This window comes from Pristiophorus japonicus, chromosome 7, assembly GCF_044704955.1.
Source record: "Pristiophorus japonicus isolate sPriJap1 chromosome 7, sPriJap1.hap1, whole genome shotgun sequence".
Lineage (NCBI taxonomy): Eukaryota > Metazoa > Chordata > Chondrichthyes > Pristiophoridae > Pristiophorus > Pristiophorus japonicus.
The window spans coordinates 161232580-161248106 of NC_091983.1; the positions used below are offsets into that span (position 1 = coordinate 161232580).

Sequence of the window (15527 nt, forward strand, 5' to 3'; positions counted from 1 at the left end):
ATCAAGCCCCTATGCAGCTAGCACTGCCAGCGCTTCAGACTATGTGCCATCACACATTGGGGCCGAAATTGCCCACCGCTGGAAACAGGGTACACCTACCCTGTTTCTGTTGATTTTACCGGCACGGTGGACTCTTGAGCGCAATTCCGCTCTTTGGCTTTTTTTTTTCCCGCAGACTGGAAGTCGGTCATAATGGGGGCAGATGTGGGGCAGTGAGCAGAAGTTCGCACTCTAGAGGGGCGGAAGTTGGGGGTGGGCGTAGTGTCCGCTGCTGTCAAGTCATCAGCATAGCATTGATGACAATCACGGCGCCGCATCACCATGGCTCTCCCCTTCACTTAAAGGGGAAAGCCTGCACGATTGTTTAAGTTCGGTCCACTGGGCCACCAGGGAGGACGTGCCAGGCTGCACCACATCCACTGGTTCCCTCTTATCCACCCTGCTCGTTACATCCTCAAAGAACTCCAGCAAATTTGTCAAACATGATTTTCCTTTCATAAAACCATGCTGACTCTGCTTGATTGAATTATACTTTTCCAAATGTTCCACTACTGCTTCCTTAATAATGGACTCCAGCATTTTCCACAATGACAGATGTTAGGCTAACTAGTCTATAGTTTCCTGCTTTTTGTCTGCCTCCTTTTTTAAATGGGGTGTTACATTTGCAGTTTTCCAATCCGTTGGGATCTCCCCAAAATCCAGGGAATTTTGGTAGATTACAACCAAAGCATCCACCATCTCTGCAGCCACTTTTTCTTCTACCGTGAAGACCGATACAAAATATTTGTTTAACATCTCTGCCTTTTTCCTGTTCTCCATTGGTAATTCCCCAGTCTCATCCTCTAGGGGGCCACGTTAGCCACTCTTTTCCTTTTTATGTACCTATAGAAACTCTTACTATCTGTTTTTATATTCTGTGCCAGTTTACTTTCATAATCTATCTTCCCTCTCTTTATCATTTTTTTATTTGGTCTTTGCTGGCTTTAAAAAGTTTCCTAATCATCTGGCCTCTCACTAGTCTTGGCCACATTGTATGCCCTCGTTTTCAATTTGATACTATCTCTTATTTCCTTTGTTAGCCACGGATGGTTATCCCTTCCTTCTCATTGGGATATACTTTTGTTGCGAGTTATGAAATATCTCCTTAAATGTGTGCCACTGTTCATCAACCGTCCCATACTTTAATCTATTTTCCCAGTCCACCAGCCAACTCTGCCCTCATACCTTTGTAGTCTCCTTTATTTAAGCTTAGGACACTGGATTGAGATCCAACTTTCTCACCCTCCAACTGAATTTGAAATTCAACCATTCCTAGAGGATCCTTTACTAGGAGATCATTTATTAATCCTGCCTCATTACACAGTACCAGATCTAAGATAGCCTGCTCCCTGGTTGGTTCCGCAACGTACTGTTCAAGGAAACTATCCCGGATACACTCTATGAACTCCTCCTCAAGGCTATCCTGGCCAATTTGCTTTGTCCAATCAAAATGAAGGTTAAAATTGCCCATGATTATTGCCATTCCTTTTTTACAAGCCTCCAATATTTCTTGATTATGGGGGTGGGAGAGACAGTAGCTTTGCCCGGGGGAGATATACCGGTGGCCAGAGGACAATTGAAGCTAGGTGCGGGAGTGGGGTGAGAGGGCGGGGGCGGCAGGTTGCTAGGTGATCAGGGGGTGTGATCGAGGAGGGGGCGAGCAGCCCACATTCTTTTGATGTGGGGTCAAGGAGGAGCACTCCTGCTCCTCAAAGCTCCACATTCAGGTAAGTATATTTTGATATCTTGCCTTGTTGGTTTTGGCCTCTACCGGTCCTTTCAAGGACTGCTTGTTAGACTGCATGTAGGCAGGTAGGCCTGGTTTTACTGAGAGCATCCAGCAAACCAATCTTCAAGTGGGTGCCTCAAATCGGTGTTCGGCCCCTTATTTGCATATACAAATAGACTAACGCCTGTTTCAGGTATGGGCACTGTGCATCATTTTATTGACCTTTACCAATAGGATATATGGCACAGAAGCGGGCCATTCGGCCCAACCAGTCAATGCCAGCGTTTAAGCTCCACTTGAGCCTCCTCTCGTTTTTCCTCATCTAAATCTATCAGCATAACCCCCTATTCCCTTCTCCCTCATTCTTGTCTAACCTCCCCTTAAATGCATCTATACTCTTCGCTTCAATTATGCCCTGTGGTAGCGAGTTTCACATTCTCACCACTCTTTGGGTAAAGGTGTTTCTTCTGAATTCCCTATTGGATTTCTTGGTGACAATCTTAAATTGATGGCCTCTAGTTATGCTCTTCTCCACAAGTGGAAACATTCTCTCTGTATCCACTCTATCAAAATCTTTAATAATTTTAAAGACCTCTATTAGATCACACCTCAGTCTTCTTTTTTCAAGAGAAAAGAGACCCAGCTTTCATCCTATGGCACACATTTGGCTCATAATGAGGGTGCACTTCCTGCACACTGAGAGACTAGGCTCTAAGTTTCAACCAACAACAACAACTTGTATTGATATAGCACCTTTAACATAGTGAAATGCCCCAAGGCGCTTCACAGGAGTATTATACGATTAAAAATTTGACACCGAGCCGCATAAGTAAAAATTAGCGCAGGTGACCAACAGCTTGGTCAAAGAGGTATGTTTTAAGGAGCGTCTTGAGGAAAGAGAGGCGGAGAGGTTTAGGCAGGGATTTCCAGAGCTTGGGGCCTAGGCAACAGAAGAAACGGCCACCACTGGTTGAGCGATTATAATCAGGTATGCTCAGGAGGGCAGAAGTAGAGGAGCACAGACATCTCGAAGGGTTATGGGGCTGGAGGAAATTACAGAGATAGGGAGGGGCGAGGCCATGGAGGGATTTAAAAATAAGTTTGAGAATTTTGAAATCGAGGCGTTGCTTAACTGGAAGCCATTGTAGGTCAGCGAGCACAGGGGTGATGGGTGAGTGAGACTTAGTGTGAATTAGGACACAGAGTTTTGGATCACCTCTAGTTTACGTAGGGTAGAATGGGGGAGGCCAGCCAGGCGTGCATTGGAATAGTTAAGTCTAGAGGTAATAACGGCATGGATGAGGGCTTCAGCAGCAGATGAGCTGACGCAAGGACAGAGGCGAGCGATGTTACTTGAGGTGGAAATAGACGGTCTTAGTTATGCTGTGGATATGTGGTCGAAAGCTCATTTCAGGGTCAAATATCACATCAAGGTTGCGAAAAGTCTGGTTCAGCCTCAGACGGAAGTTGGGGAGAGGAATGGAGTAAGTGGCTAGGGAACGGAGTATGGGGCGGGGACCAAGCAAGAACCATTCAACAGCTCAGATTTTTAAATTTAGCAGCACAGCGTCACCAATGGCAGGAGCAGGAGCACCTTGTAAACAGCCATCTTCAGCGCCACCAATGGCAGGAGCAGGAGCACCTTGTAAACAGCCATCTTCAGCGCTACCAATGGCACCTTGTAAACGGCCATCCACAGCGCCACCAATGGCGGAAGTCGGAACAGTTTATGAACGGCTATGTAGAGCGCCACGCGTGGTCGGAACGGGATTGTGGTGTGAGCCGCCCTGAACATCGCCACCTGTGGTACGAGCGGGAACTTGCGGCGGGTCGGGAAGAAGCGCCGACCTTTGACCCCGATTGCTCAGGAAACAAGATGGAGTCTGGGAGCGTTTGACGGACGCCAGAAATCGGCAGGTTTGTGAGACGAGGTGAGAGGGAAAGTAGATCTGAGACCACCCGAAAGACGCGAAGCTGGAGAAAGAGAGAAATGCACTGGTTAGAGGCGGTAATTCACGGGCTCTCTCCCTGCCAGGAGCGGCGCCGTGCGGAGCAGACGGTTCAAAATGGCTTTCTTGCTCCAGCGCCAGAGCTTCTGTTAAAATAAATAACGACAGCGGCCGCGGTCCGTGCCCTCGCCGCACAGCGAGCCCCGAGCACCCAATAACACCCTATTGTAGGAAATTCGAGTTTTTTTCTCAAATTAACATGAGCATTTTATCAGTGTCGGAGGTGCGCGTGTAATTCGGTTTTATTTTCAGCTGCGAAGGCCGAGAGTTAGGAACCGATCATAAATCACCTGTTTTCATTGCGACCCAGAACCACAGCCACCATCGACACGTGGTTATTAGAAAGACCAACGCTGAATTGCTTGATTGTACTTCTGGTTTTCTTGTCTTCTGGTGGTTTATCCCTTTAAATAAATGTATCGTGTTTTATTAGTCAGTCCTAATTCCCTCATATGTGTTCACTGATGTGCGACTGAAGACGTTATCTATACCGGTTTGGATTCAGTTTGTTGACGCAGTAAATAGGACTACCTTTAAAAAATAAATAATAATTGTGACCATTGGTGGCATGTGTAACTTAAGTTCTTTCTCTCATGAAATGGCAGTCATGATGAGTTGGTGATAGAACATAAGAATTAGGAACAGGAGTAGGCCATCTAGCCCCTCGAGCCTGCTCCGCCATTCAACAAGATCATGGCTGATATGAGTTATGAAGCCAGAGATCCCACCTGCAAGTGAAAGCTCGTAATTTAAAAAAAAATAAGCTTGTGCAACAAATGAGCAGGGAGGGATTATATTGAAAACGCATCCCTTTCCACACCTTGGCTAACTTCTATTAAAGTAAGAAGGTGTGGCTTGCATTGCCTTCATCTAAAGACTTGTGTTATAACATATTGGAATCGATAATATTTCAGTTTTTTTTTTACCACTTTTTGTTTTGTTTTCTATTCTCTCCTGAAGGCATTGCCTGTTACTAGGATAGTGTTGTCTAATACATTAGAGACTAGTTCATGTTTAATGTTTTTGTTGGTAAAATGGTAAGTTGGAAAGCAGAGTGTATGAGTGTTTTCCTGATCATTGTATGTGCCTTATGTCTTTGGTTACTGCTTATTGGTTATCTGCTCGAATGATGTGTACCATGGGTGTAAATGCTGGGCTTCAGCACCATGGAAACACAAGCAACATTCTATAGAGAAGGAAGCTATCATTGTCAGCTAGACCAATAGGAATAACTGCTGCAGGCCAGAAGCAGAAAGCAAGCTCAACCAATAAAGAATAGTTCTGGGCATATCATAAAGTGAAAGCAACATCCAGCTGCATTTTTGATCAGGTCTGGCGTGTCTCTTTGTGAGTCAACATTCTCAGCAATCCCCCTGATGAAGTCAAAATACTGCTCACAACTGCTGGACAAAAACATAGAAGCTACACTAATATGTGTATGCATGTTTTATTCATTTTGCAGATATTTAATATATAGACCTATAATAGGGTTACATAAATGTAATGGTGTGTCTAATAAATTCATGCTAGAATTGCAAACTTTGAAAGAATGACTACTAAGTTTTGCACTATGTAGCTTGGTAGCATATATTTAAGTAAATATATACATGAAGTACATTTATCTGTTGTGTGTAAAGTATTTTCTATTAAAATATGCACATGTGGATAAAATGGTGCTGCCATAGCTATACCTGTGACCATTTCTATTGGACAACACTGTACTCGGCTGTGATTCCACAGATACCAGTCCCCTTCTGGTACTTACCCATGTGGCTGTTGTTTACATGTAAGCCTTGAAAGTGACTGGAACAGGTTGTTCAATTGTGGATGACTGCCAAGCCTAATTCTGTTTCCACTCAACATCTAAACACAGGCAGTACATGTGCATTAGGGATTGGTCAGGAATGGAAACCTGGTTGACCTTTCTTTCCTGCCCCCCCTCCCGCCGGCAAGTAAACATAGGGGAATTGTAGTGCTCGTACTTTCAGCTGAACTATTTCAGCTCAGACTGGGAATCAAACTAGGATTGTTATGGATGTGTATGACTTAGCTAATCATCATCATAGGTAGTCCCTAGGAGTCGAGGATGACTTGCTTCCACTCAAAGTAAGTTCTTAGGTGACTGAGGAGTCCAATGCAGGACCTACAGAGTCCAATGCGGGACCTACAGTCTTTGTCGCAGGTGGGGCAGACAGTGGTTGAAGGAAAGGGTGGGTGGGGAGCCTGGGTTGTTGCACGCTCCTTTCGCTGTCTACGCTTGGTTTCTGCTTGTTCTCGGCAATGGGACTCGAGATGCTCAGTGCCCTCACGGATGCTCTTCCTCCACTTTGGGATTCCCAGGAGTCGGTGGGGATGTTGCACTTTATCAAGGAGGCTTTGAGGGTGTCTTGAAGTGTTTCCTCTGCCCACCTGGGGCTCGCTTGCCGTGTAGGAGTTCAGAGTAGAGCGCTTACTTTGGGAGTCTTGTGTCGTGCATGCGGACGATGTGGCCCGCCCAACGGAGCTGATTGAGCGTGGTCAATGCCTTGATGCTGGGGATGTTGGCCTGAGGGAGACCACTGACGGTGCGTCTATCCTGCCAATGGATTTGCAGGATCTTGCGGAGGCAGCGCTAGTGGTACTCGCTGGATAAACACAGCTATTGGAAGAGGGTTAGCACTTTCTTTAAACTTTTCTGTTTAAAGTGCAATATAGTTTCGTCCAAAATCTTCTTAGCTTATAAGAGTGAGAGTATTTGTTAGCATATCAAATTAGAATGTTTTTTTTTAAAGATATTGAAGCACTAGCTATGAGGGAGACTATAAACATGTTGCAGTTATTTGTGTACTTTTCTATCAAGCCCATGCTGAACAGGAATGAAGGTTGTTTCCTTCGAAAAGAGGTGTGTGTGTTAAAAGCTTATTGGCTGCCATGTTCTCTACTTTTGAGCTCTAGTTGCTTTATTGCAGTATTTTGAGTTTGATTTAAAGAGTATTGAATTCAGGATACATAAACCGTAGGTACCGGAAGCAGTAGTGTAGTGGTTAAATTATGGGATTAGTAATCCAGAGGCCTGGACTAATAATATGGAGATGCAAGTTCAAATCCCACCACTGCAGCCTTGGAATTTAAATGTAGTTAATTAAATCTGGAGTAAAAAGCTAGTGTCAGTAATGGTGACCATGAGACTACCAAATTGTCAAAAAAAATCATCTGGTAACCTTTTTAAAGAAGAAAATCTGCTGTCCTTATCTGATCTGGCCTATATGTGACTCCAGACCCACAGCAATGCAGTTGACTCTTAACCACCCTCTGAAATGGCTTAGCAAGCCACTTTTTTGTAACAAACCACTACAAGAAACAATAATAATAAAACCACCCGTCATTGACCTTGGTACCGGCTTCGGACACGACAATGGCACGCCCAGCCCAGTCGACCCTGCAAAGTCCTCACTGATATCTGGGGACTTTTGCCAAAATTGGAAGAGCTGTCCCACGGTCTAGTCAAGCAACAGTCTGACATAGTCATACTCACCGAATCATACCTTTCAGCCAATGTCCCAGACTCCTCCATCACCATCCCTGGCTACGGCATAGAATCATAGAAGTTTACAACATGGAAGGTTTACACCATTTTGGTCCATGCCGTCCAACAAAAGGCTATCCAGCCTAATCCCACTTTTCAGCAGGTTAAGGCATTTCAAGTGCACATCCAAGTACTTTTTAAATGTGGTGAGGGTTTCTGCCTCTACCACCCTTTCAAGCAGTGAGTTGCAGACCCCCACAATCCTCTGCATGAAGAAATTTCCCCTCAAATCCCCTTTAAAACTACTACCAATTACTTTAAATTTATGCCCCCTGGTTGTTGACCCCTCTGCTAAGGGAATAGGCCCCTCATAATTTTATACACCTCAATGAGGTCTCTCCTCAGCCTCCTCTGCTCCAATGAAAACAAATTCAGCCTATCTAATCTGTCCTCTTAGCTTAGATTCTTCACTCCTACCAACATCCTCGTAAATCTCCCCTGTACCCTCTCCAGTGCAGTCACACCCTTCCTGTAATGCTGTGATCAGAACTGCATGCAGTACTCGAGCTGTGGCCTAACCAGTGTTTTATACAGTTCAAGCATAACCCCCCCCCTGCTCTTGTATTCTATGCCTCGGCTAATAAAGGCAAGCATTCCGTATGCCTTCTTAACTACCTTATCTACCTGGCCTGCTAATTTCAGGGATCTGTGGATGTGCACTCAAGGTCCCTTTGTTCCTCTACACTTCATAGTATCCTACCATTTAATGTGTATTCCCTTTCCTTGTTGGCCCTCCCCAAATGCATTACCTCGCACTTCTCTGGATTAAATTCCATTTGCCACCGGCCCACCGGCAGGACAGACCCACCTGAGGTGGTGGCACATTGAATACAGTTGGGAGGGATTGGCCCTGGGAGCCCTCAACATTGACTCCGGATCCCATGAAGTCTTGTGGCTTCAGGTCAAGCATGGGCAAGGAAACTTCCTGCGGATTACCACCTGCCACCCTCCCTCAGCCGATGAATCAGTACTCCTCCATGCTGGAACACCAGTTGGAGGAAGCATTGAGGGTAGCAAGGACACAGAATGTACTCTGGGTGGGTGTCTTCAATGTCCATCACCAAGAGTGACTCGGTAGCACCACTATTGACTGAGCTCGCCGAGTCCTGAAGGACATAGCTGCCAGACTGGGCCTGTGGCAGGTGGTGAGAGAACCAACATGAGGGGAAAACCTACTTGACCTCGACCTCACCAATCTACCTGTCGCAGATGCATCTGTTCATGACAGCATTGGTAGCAGTGACCACCCCACAATCATTGTGGAGACAAAGTCCTATTTTCACACTGAAGACACCCTCCATTGTGTTGTGTGGTACTACCACTGTATTAAATGGGATAGATTCAGAACAGACCTAGCAGCTCAAAACTGGATATCCATGAGGTGCTGTGGGCCATCAGCAGCAGCAGAATTGTATTCCACCACAATCTGTAACTGGCCTATACCTCACTCTACCATTACTATCAAGCCAGAGACCAGCCCTGGTTCAAATGAGGAGTGCAGAAAAGCATACCAGGAGCAAGTACAAGGCATACCCAAAAATGAGGTACCAACATACTAAGCAGCGAAAGGAGCATGCTATAAACAGAACTAAGCGATCCCTCAATCAATGGATCAGATCAAAGCTCTGCAATCCTGCCATATCCAATCGTGAATGGTGGTGGGCAATGAAACAACTAATGGAAGGAGGAGGCTCCATGAATATCCCCAATGATGGCGGAGCCCAGCATGCAAGTGAAAAAGAAAAGGCTGAAACATTTGCAACCATCTTCAGCCAGAAGAATGAGCCATTTTGGCCGCCTCCTGATGTCCCCACCGTCACAGAAGCCAGTCTTCAGCCAATATGATTCACTCTGTGATAAGCGGCTGAGCTCACTGGATACAGCAAAGTCTGTGGGCCCCGACAACATCCAGATGTCGTGCTGAAGACTTGTGCTCCAGAAGTAGCCCTGCCTCTAACCAAGCTGTTCCAGTACAGCTACAATACTGGCATCCACCTGACAATGTGGAAAACTGCCCAGGTATGGCCTGTCCACAAAAAAACAGGACAAATCCAATCCGTCCAATTACTGCCCCATCAGTCTACCCTCAATCAATCAGCACAGTGATGGAAGGTGTTGTCGACAGTGTTATCAAGCAGCACTTACTTGTTCACTAATAACCTGCTCAGTTTGGGTTCTGCCAGGACCATTCTGCTCTAGACCTCATTACAGCCTTGGTCCAAACATGGATAAAAGTGCTGAATTCCAGAGGTGACTGCCCTTGACATCAAGGCAGCATTTCACCAAGTGTGGCATCAAGGAGCCCTAGTAAAATTGAAGGCAATGGGAATCCGGGGAATAACTCTCCATTGGCTGAAGTCCTACCTAACACAAAGGAAGATGGTTGTGGTTGTTGGAGGCCAGTCTTCCCAGCCCCAGGACATTGCTGCAGGAGTTCCTCAGGGCAGTGTCCTAAGCCCAACCATCTTCAGTTTCTTCATCAATGACCTTCCCTCCATCATGGGATTGGGGGTAGCGTGCTGACGTGGATTGAGAACTGGTTGGCAGACAGGAAGCAAAGAGTAGGAGTAAATGGGTACTTTTCAGAATGGCAGGCAGTGACTAGTGGGGTACCACAAGGTTCTGTGCTGGGGCCCCAGTTGTTTACACTGTACATTAATGATTTAGACGAGGGGATTAAATGTAGTATCTCCAAATTTGCGGATGACACTAAGTTGGGTGGCAGTGTGAGCTGCAAGGAGGATGCTAAGAGGCTGCAGAGTGACTTGGATAGGTTAGGTGAGTGGGCAAATGCATGGCAGATGAAGTATAATGTGGATAAATGTGAGGTTATCCACTTTGGTGGTAAAAACAGAGAGACAGACTATTATCTGAATGGTGACAGATTAGGAAAAGGGGAGGTGCAACGAGACCTAGGTGTCATGGTACATCAGTCATTGAAGGTTGGTTTGCAGGTACAGCAGGCGGTTAAGAAAGCAAATGGCATGTTGGCCTTCATAGCGAGGGGATTTGAGTACAGGGGCAGGGAGGTGTTACTACAGTTGTACAGGGCCTTGGTGAGGCCACACCTGGAGTATTGTGTACAGTTTTGGTCTCCTAACTTGAGGAAGGACATTCTTGCTATTGAGGGAGTGCAGTGAAGGTTCACCAGACTGATGACTGGACTGACATATCAAGAAAGACTGGATCAACTGGGCTTGTATTCACTGGAGTTCAGAAGAATGAGAGGCGATCTCATAGAAACGTTTAAAATTCTGACGGGTTTAGACAGGTTAGATGCAGGAAGAATGTCCCCAATGTTGAAGTCCAGAACCAGGGGTCACAGTCTAAGGATAAGGGGTAAGCCATTTAGGACCGAGTTGAGGAGAAACTTCTTCACCCAGAGTGGTGAACCTGTGGAATTCTCTACCACAGGAAGTTGTTGAGGCCAATTCACTAAATATATTCAAAAAGGAGTTAGATGTAGTCCTTACTACTGGGGGGGATCAAGGGGTATGGCGAGAAAGCAGGAATGGGGTACTGAAGTTGCATGTTCAGCCATGAACTCATTGAATGGCGGTGCAGGCTCGAAGGGCCGAATGGTCTACTCCTGCACCTATTTTCTATGTTTCTGTAAGGTCAGAAGTGGGGATGTTCGCTGATGATTACACAGTATTCAGTTCTATTCGCAACTCCTCAGAAAATGAAGCAGTCCATGCCCGCATGCAGCAAGACCTGAATGACATTCAGGCTTAGGCTGATAAGTGGCAAGTAACATTTGTGCCACAAAGTGCGAAGCAATGACCATCTCCAACAAGCGAGAGAGTAACCACCTCCACATGATATTCAGTGGCATTACCATTGCTGAATCCCCCACAATCACCATCCTGGAGGGTGGGGGGGTCACCATTGACCAGAAACTTAACTGGACCAGCCACATAAATACTATGGCAACAAGAGCGGGTCAGAGGTTGAGTATTCTGCGGCGAGTGTCTCACCTCCTAACTCTCCAAAGCCTTTCCACCATCTACAAAGCACAAGTCAGGAGCGTGATGGACTACTCTCCACTTGCCTGGATGAGTGCAGCTCCAACAACACTCAAGAAACTCGACACCATCCAGGACAAAGTAGCCCGCTTCATTGCACCCCATGCACCAGTGTAAACATTCACTCCCTCCACCACCGGCACACTCTAGCTGCAGTGTGCACCATCTATAAGATGCACTGCAGCAACTCGCCACAGCTTCGGCAGCATCTCCCAAACCTGCGATCTCTACCTCCTAGAAGGACAAGGACAGCAGGCTCGTGGGAGCACCTGCAAGTTCCCGTCCAAGTTATACACTCTCCTGACTTGGAGGTTATCGCCGTTCCTTCATTGTCGTTGGGTCACAATCCTGGAACTCGCGCTCTCTAACAGCACTGTGGGAGTACCTTCACCACAAGGACTGCAGTGGTTCAATTCACTAAATATATTCAAAAAGGAGTTAGATGTAGTCCTTACTACTAGGGGCAATCAAGGGGTATGGCGAGAAAGCAGGAATGGGGTACTGAAGTTGCATGTTCAGCCATGAACTCATTGAAGGGCCGAATGGCCTACTCCTGCACCTATTTTCTATGTTTCTATATGTTTCAAGATGGTGGCTCACTGCCACCTTCTCGAAAGCAATTAGGGATGGACAATAAATGCTGGCCTTGTCAGCAACACCCACATCCCAGAATGAATTTTTTTAAAAAGGTGTGCTTTGTTATGTCAATTTTGACTGACAATCATGTTTTAAACAGTTGTAGCCTCATTTACCTTCAAAAACCCATCAATCAGTATTTTAATCTTATTGCAAAAATTGTAAAATTATATTTCACATTAAATTAAAAGCTTAGTTCATCCTATAAATGCATTGTCCATACAGCTACTCAATGATTCCCAAAGCACTGAAATAGATGCTCTCTGTAGAGGAGCCCTTCAAAGAATGATTTCTGTAAGAAAGGCATTTAAAATATTAGGATGTGAAATATTTAGAGAGTAATTTCAATTTGCAAGTTTTGATTATTTACTCAAATATATAATTCTCATCAAATGTTTAATAGAACATTAGTTTTGCTCTCATTTAACATACTTATATAATGTTACAGAAAAAATAGCAAAAACATGAATGTTTTTTCTCCTTTTCTTTATGTAAACTTCCAAAGACTTGCATGATTGCAGAAAATATATAGTGTACTATTTAACGTTGTGCCATATGACCTTGAAAGGTAAGGGACAAAAGATTCATTTCCTTGAATGACTAACCTCTGATACCATGCTCTCAATGTAGATTTATTTTTTAAACTTGAAGTACAATGGTATGTTAATGTATATTTGTGTTAGATTGCAAGGGTGACAAAACAGGATTGTGATTGGCTAAGAACAGGGTTAGAATAGGGTTAAACCCCTATTTGGAATCTCAAAGGTAGCAGTGGAACAGCTAAAATGGCAGGAAGGGCACAAATGCAGTTGGTCTTTTCAAGTTTTAAATTAAACTGATTGCTCCCTCTTCGGGTCTTTCTTCTTACCAGCTAATGGAACTGCATAGCACCAAGTGTGCAGTGAAGGGTGTGGTTGTATTACATTTGTGTGAGAGAACTGGGGACATTGATTTATAATGGAATGTCACTGAGCAGATGGAGCATGCAAGGGTTGCAAATCCTGTTACAGACCACATTGCACTGGTCTTGGGTTGTGTAGAGTGGGTGTGATCAAGTTTCAAAGTCCTACACTATGGTCTATAGTTGTTTCTAAGGTGGACTGTAAAGTTTAATTGAAGTTGCATGATTTATCAACTTTTAATTCTTGATTTTGATGAGGGGTTGGCTTGAGACAATGCTGCCACTCCATTTCTTATTAACCTGTTAATAATTAAAAATGTTCATGTTAACTAAACTTGTTAAGTGTCCTTGTTTGGGCACCATATTCCTTTCAAAAATTAATTTGTCCATTTTTATTGTTCCCTGTGATGTCGCAAGGTGGTGCACTCCCCAGCTGAGGGTTTTGAGGGAGCAAAAGGATGCAATGTTGAGGCAAGCTCATCTGCAGTGCTCTCAAGTACTTGCTGATGTGGTCTGAAAATAAACCATTTTCTTGCCCTTTCAGTAGGGATTAATTGTGGTGGGAAAAGGTCAGGTATGGGACAAAAAATTGGGTGGTAATAAATGAGAACCACCTATCCTGCAGGTTGTAAGAAATTGAAGTGGTATCTCAATGAATTCACTTATGGATTTGCATTATGAGTTCTTTTTAAAACTGGTTGTACTCTGAACCAATTAACACACTTAAAGACATTTGTGTACTGTTTTATTTTTAACATAGCATTTTCTTTCTGCTTTTGTTGCAAAGAGTTTAACGTACGTTGTCAGCTGTGGCTCAGTGTGTAGCACACTTGCCTCTGACTCAGAAGCTTGTGGGTTCAAGTCCCATTCCTGGGTTCCAGGGACTTGAGCACATAAATCTAGACTGACAATCTAGTGCAGTGCTGGGGCTGTCGGAGGTGCCATCTTTCAGATGAGATGTTAAACTGAGGCCCCATCTGCTCTCTCAGATGGATGTAAAAGATCCCATGGCACAATTTCGAAGAAGAGCAGGGGAGTTCTCCCCGGTATCCTGGCCAATATTTATCCCTCAATCAACATAACAAAAACAGATTATCTGGTCATTATCACATTGCTGTTTGTGGGAGCTTGTTGTGCGCAAATTGGTTGCCACGTTTCCCACATTACTACACTCCAAAAGTACTTAATTGGCTGTAAAGTGCTTTGAGACGTCCGGTGGTCATGAAAGGCACTATATAAATGCAAGTCTTTAGTGCTTACAATCTGATGTTTCATTTGAAATCAATAATGCTCATAAAAATAAGTGACTCTAACAAAAATTAGGATTTAAGTTCACTAAAAATTGAAAAGCTATACGAAAAAAAATAGCTTTCCCTACAGTGTTGCATGCACTTTAACTTGACTGTCACTGCATTGTATTTCAACTTCATAAATTGAAACAAATAATGTTTTTCAAATAAAAAGGATACTGTTTAAACTGACTTTCAAATCCTAAATAAACTGGAATTTGATGAGGCCCCATACATTTTATTCCTGTTTTTTGTCTGGAAGATGCCTAAGGCATGCAATGCGAAGGTCACGTCTACAATGATTATTGCAATGATTAATCTTATTGTCCTAATTAACTCCTTCAAATGGTCACTGATGCATAAGTGCTTTCCAATAGCTTCTGTGTCAATTGAAGGTGGCGGAAGTAATTGCTGAGTGCTGCCATATCTCAAGTGTACTGTTGGCTAATTTAAAGAAGATAATTCAGAACCGGCAGACTGGAGAAGGTACCCATTGTAGATCTGATAAGTTTTTTTGTAATTTATGGTATTGGTGCAGCCTGGAGTATTCAGATTAAAATAATTTAATTACACATTTTTGATTTCTTCTATGATCGGACTGTTGGACAAAGTAATAATTTAAAGGGCAGTCCAGTTTTAACAATTTTTTATGATAGTTTTGGTCAGTGGAATGTCTATTTGATGCTGCATTAACTTTTTTAACCAGGAGAGTTGGGTCATATAGCTGTAATGCTCATAGTAAAAGTATTGTTTCTTAAATTGGTAATGGTAGTGAAACATACCTGTGAAACTGACTGACTGACTTATTGAATAGCTCAATTAGTTGGAATGTTAAAGTTTGAAGACTAGTCATATATTCCAGCCATTAGATTAACTACAGAATTTATCTTTGTCTACAGAAGTAAAACCTTGGGAGAACATTTGAAAAGAAAACAACATAAATTTTCTAAATTTGAACCTAGCATTTTGTGTGGACCTACAACAACAAAACTCTAACCAGGTGTGTTGGCAAAAGATCTTGTGATTAGCCGTTCAGCTTGTATGAATGCATCTCTTGGTTTAGAAACATTAAAGAGAACATTCTGTGTCAATGAGTCAAGTATGTAATCAAATTGCTTTGTTTAGCTCCAAACACTGCATTTTTAGAATTACTCTAAGGGTTATTTAATGTGATGAATTTTTCAAAGTTAAAAGCAAAACTGATTTGAAAATGAGTCTAAAACACTTAACACTATGGGCCCAAGTTTCCACACGATAAAAAACGGGCGCCCCTCCGAGCTAGGCGCCCGTTTTTCGCGCCTAAAACGGGGCCTAAAAAAAAAGGGATTCTGGAG

The 15527-nt window shown here is 43.9% G+C and overlaps 1 protein-coding gene across 7 annotated transcripts in view; it reads left to right on the plus strand.

The window, feature by feature from the left end:
* Positions 1-3603: 3603 nt before the first annotated feature.
* LOC139267331 (bcl-2-associated transcription factor 1-like) overlaps positions 3604-15527 on the plus strand; it is a 54317-nt gene continuing 42393 nt past the window's right edge. For 5 of the 7 annotated variants that reach the window (XM_070885471.1, XM_070885476.1, XM_070885474.1 and 2 more), the window contains exons 1-2: positions 3604-3699; positions 15093-15193. The gene's annotated coding sequence lies outside the window, so the exon portion shown is untranslated. Of the gene's footprint in view, positions 3700-12508; positions 12572-15092; positions 15194-15527 lie in introns of all 7 variants that reach the window. The other 2 variants (XM_070885472.1, XM_070885473.1) reach the window with 2 other exon arrangements.